Raw genomic sequence first — 5,218 nt, forward strand, 5'->3', positions numbered from 1 at the left:
CCAGGGCCTCCCTCATTCCGAACAGCTGCTCTTTAAGTCCAGGTCTTCTCCATCCCCTCCCAAAAAGACTTCGGAAGAACAAAGCAGCGCTGTGTGAAGGGAAATGCCGAGGCCTGGGCGGGAATCCCAGCTCTTAGGGCACTTGGCCAAACAGCTGGACCCATTGTGCAAGTTGGGGTGGGGGGGGAGGGCCTGCGCTTTACAGCTTGGCATTTGGGATGGAGGGGTGGTGGTGAGAGAGAGAGCCAAAAGGCCGGCGTGTCAGGGGGAGTGGAAACTATTAGAGCTTGTTGGAGCTTGCCGGAGACTCCTGGGAGATGGAGAGAGGGCATCGACCCTGCAGGACTTGCCAGGTTTTTCAAAGAGCAGCTCTCATGTATTTTGAAAAAAAAGGGGGGGCTATTGAAGGGTAAAGTAGCCTGTCCTGGACCTGTCCTAAGATGTCAAAACTTCAGACCAGCAGGCAAGTTGGGAATCAGACACAGACAGTCGTTTTGGATGGGAGTTCAACAAAGGGACACTAACTAAACATTTTAGCTAAAACAGAGACGGAGTGAGGCAGTTCTAAGGAGGGATGGAGAACTTCAGGTGCAGGGGGCCAGATCTCTATCTGGACCTCAGGCCTTTCTCCAGGGTGCATCCCTGCCCCAGTCATACCCCCTCTCCTGGGCCTGCAACCCTCACTGGCCTTCCTTCACCCTGTCCCTGAGTGCTTTTGCCTGGCTGGAATGTGTCCCTGAGCTCTCAGTAATACTTATTGCTTGCTTGCTGGAGGACAGGGAGGGTGTGTGCGTAGGAACTAGCCTGCTGTACAAAAGTAATATTTACATTCATTCCTCTGCCAGTGTTTGCCCACCCACTGCTGACATGTGGCCTCCAGAAAGTTGCCCAGAAGAGAATGTGGCCCTCAAGACTGAAAAGGAGTTTCCCTAAACGTTGGACTTCATGTCTCTATAGAGAGCCACCTCTTCAGTTGGGAATGCATATGGCTCTGCTTACTTCTCAAACTGTGACAAGCCAGCCTGGCTGCATTTAAGGATCCCCTCGCTCGTTCTGCTGAGTGGGACCCACAATTTCACCCTGATGTCACCATTGCCTACAGGATCCCTGCATTTTAGAGGGGGCCCGAGGACTTGCAAGAACACAGAAAACACACTAAAAGGAGGTGGGGGGAACCACACAAAACAAGTTGAGCATCCAGGATGTTTCTTGTATGCCGAGGTCTGCAGTGATTTTGCTTCGGGACTCCTTGCCAACCACATTTCTTTTCTAAGTTCGTAAATAAACAGTTTCACACAAAGGGAGAGAAACATGTCCATGTCCAAAACAATCTCAATGAAAGCCATACTGTAGTGGCTAGGCTGCCAGACTCCGACTGGGGAGAGTGGGGTTGGACTCCCCAAATAGCCCTGAGGATAAATCAGATCAGAAGTGGCTTGTCGGATGGGGCAGGGTGGGCTGGAGCTGCTAAACTAGCTTATCCACAGATGGATTGCTGTTGCTTACTGGGAGGGGTAAAGTGGCAGGCAGACTGATTCATTTGCACCATGCTGGCTTCCCTGCCACCCATCCCTTCCCAGGGACCAACAGTGGCCCACCTGTTGGGAAGCTAGCATAGTAACTTCATAGCATAGTAACTTCACCCCACCCAATGAGCCACTTCTGACCAACCACAATCGCTCAGACTAACTGACCTCACAAGGTTGTTCTGCATAGGGAATGGGTGAATCTCAAATTCAGGTCCTTTGGTTTCTCATCTTCCAAACCTTCAGTTCAGTTCTCCACATTTCCACATCAGTTTGCAATGTAAAACAAAAACAAATCTGCGTTTTAGTGCATTTCCCCCTAACGTATGCATGTTTGCATGCATATCTGCCCAATGTGCACATTTTTGCAGAGCAGTTTTACGCAAACTTCACCTCAGCATATGCATTTTAGCACGCATTACTTTGTTGAAGAACTGCGTTGCAAAATTCAGAGAAGCATGCATTTTGAAGGATGGCTAGGTTTATTGTTTCAGAAAATGTGAATTTGGTAAGTGCATTTCTAAATGCAAACTAAATCAAACTTCTCCTCCATCCCCAATCATAACAAAGGATTCTGGAGCACACACTTGATTTTAAAAAAAATTCAGCTAGCCATATTAAAATAGGATGTTGCCTTAGACCAGATCAGTCTATTTGTCAATCCCAGTATTGTTTCACGCTGGCCAACAACAGAGAGAATGATAGAACTGTAGAGTTGGAATAGATTCTGAGGGTCATCTGCCTGGAAATGCTAAGGATCGAACCTCCAAAACATGAGCTTCACCCTGAGCTGTGGTCCTTTCCAATGGCTGGAAGCTACAAGAGAACCTAGACTTATGTGCTGCAGTGAGTTCTGTTCTGCGGAACTGACACAAATATCTTCCTCAATGAGAAAGCAGCACCAGCAGAGGGCCTCCCTGCACCAGGAAAAATAATCCGGGGGCTTCCAGACTGTCACTGTTTTCAGGTTGGATTCATTCAGATACCAGCTAATTCAGGTTATGCAATAACAGTTGCTTGGGAAGTCTTGCACAACAAACCAGCTTCTTCCCCAAATATTGGCCTTTTTGCTGTAATGAATGTGATGGGGAAATGCACTGGGAAGTGAAGGGGTGACACTTGCTTTGGCTCAGTCTTGAGAAGAGTGCAAGTTTCTAGTCCTCATGTAGAGCACGCCTGGCAAAATTTCAGAAGCCTGAAGAGGTTGGGCTGGTCAGCCGGGGGTGGGGGGTGGGGAGTGATGCTTCTGTTTTTTGCATAGTTATTTAGCTTTCCTGTGATTCTGTAGTTCCCACAGTGATTAGGATCAATAGGATCAAGATAGTATAAACACCAACAATTGGGAAACACTTGCTTGTGAGCACTCCAATTGGAGAACAGCCTTTACCAAAGGTGCCATGGGCTTTGAAGACACTCGAACTCAGAACACAAGGGAGAAATGTGCTAAGAGGAAGGCATGCTTCGCAAATCCACACCGTGATCAACTCCTGCCCGGAAACCTATGTCCCCACTGTGGAAGGATGTGTGAATCCAGAATTAGCCTCCATAGTCACTTACGGACTCATTGTTAAAACTGTGTTTATGGGAGACAATCTTACTCGGCTACAAGTGATTGCCAAAGAAGTGATTGTGAAATGAAGTGATTGTGAAATGAATGGTCGTAAGTTGGTCATGTCCAATACTTTCACTGGATGTATCCTGAGTAGCATTGGATACAAATATTTGAATTGTATGTATGTATGTATGTATGTATGTGTTGTTGTTTTAAATATAAATACATACATACAGTACATACATGCATATTGTTTTGTGTTGTTTTAATTGTTTGTCTATACATAACTGTTTTATGTATGTTTTCATCATACTGGAAGCACCATTTCTGTATACATTAACTGTGAAATCTATCCTATTGCTACCCCTGTTTCAATCACTAAGAACTAGCAATAGGAGGTGGAATTTGGTTCAGTTTGAATTTTAGTGCAAACCTATCTAATTTGCACTTTCCAAAACAATATGCAAACCCAAACACAGCCATTGTTTAATATTTGCACTTATTTGTATACAAAAATGCATACAATAGAAGAAAGGTGCATAAAACTGTATATAATATGAAAACTGTATATAATCATGAAAATAGCCAGGGGTGCCAACTTGAATAAAATATTGGGGAGCCCAGGTAAACCCCATCCCAAATAATGAATCACACAATGCTGTAAATACCTATCATTTGAATGGCAATGTCCATCAACTTGGAGGGGGAGCTCAAATATTTTATGGGGGGGGGGGCAAAGGAACCTTGGCCCCTACCAGTTGGCTCCAACAAAAATAGAACACACACAAACTGCTTTCAAAAATGCATACATTAGGAGAAATTTGCACTAAAATACTGAGAAATTATCATGAGGATTTTCAAAATGCAAACTGATGCAGAAATGTGGTGGTGACCTGAAGACTGGGGGGGGGGGGAATCCAAAACTGATATATTCCCACCCATCCCTACCTAGAACACACTAGAACATTTCTGCTAAACGTTAGAAATAACTTCCTGATGGTACCAGGTCTTTGACTATGGAGCTTGAAAGGTGGTGGACTCTCTGCTCATTCAAAAAAAGTTAAGCAGACTCTAGTCCAGGCATAGGCAAACTCGGCCCTCCAGCTGTTTTGGGACTACAACTCCCATGATCCCTAGCTAACAGGACCAGTGGTCAGGGATGATGGGAATTGTAGTCCCAAAACATCTGGAGGGCCAAGTTTGCCTATGCCTGCTCTAGATGGTCAGCTATCCTTCCAAATACTATAATTGCTTTCAGAGTTGTTAAAGACTATATCTAGCTTCTTCTTAAAGCAATGTACCCATGGAGTGTTGGACTTGAGAACAGGGCAGATTGGAGGAGACCCTCAATAAAGTACCATTTGGTGGGGCTGTTCATATCCCAGCTGGTCCCCTATCTATTATCCAGGTGGAAGCAGGAGCATCAGGGATCTGGGTCTTGGAACCTTCATTTAATTTCCCATAATGCCCTTGTTGTAGCATCACTCCAAGGCACATGGTAGACTCAGCCACCTTTTCTAGAATGGGAAGCAAAGGCAGGCCTCAGTGGTAAGTTTTTATGGGTCCCAGGCAGCTGCCTGGGGAGCATGCTGCCTGCCTGGGGAGACCTGGGTTCAAATCCTATTGGTTTGGTGGGATAAGGTCAGTTGGTAGCTGTGTGTGTGTGTGTGTGTGTGTGTGTGTGTTAATCTGCACTTCCAGTTGGGACTGTGAGATACAGACATGTGATTAATAGAGTGGACATGTAACTCTTGTTCTGAGATCTACCAGTAATCTCACACACAGGAAGATCAGTGTCACCCATATGATTTTTGTGAAGGCAACACCAGCTGTGCAGTTAGATAATTTTACACTATGGGGACTTAATGCTCTCTCTTTCTCTCTATCTATCTCTCTCTCACACACACACACCTCTTTTAGGTGGTAATATGTATTCAGAGAGCCAGCCCTACCATTAGGCAAAGTGAGGAGAATGCCCTCAGGTGGCAAATATTGGGAAGCAACAGCAGTTCCCTGGTTGTTCATCTTAAGCTCCAGTCTAGGACCATCATCCACTGTATATGCTACATGGCTTGCCCTGCACTGAGCTGCTGTCTTTAGGTACTGTGTGGAGGACAGTATCCTGACACCAGTGCTGAAA

Source organism: Lacerta agilis, chromosome 8 (genome assembly GCF_009819535.1).
Source record: "Lacerta agilis isolate rLacAgi1 chromosome 8, rLacAgi1.pri, whole genome shotgun sequence".
NCBI lineage: Eukaryota > Metazoa > Chordata > Lepidosauria > Squamata > Lacertidae > Lacerta > Lacerta agilis.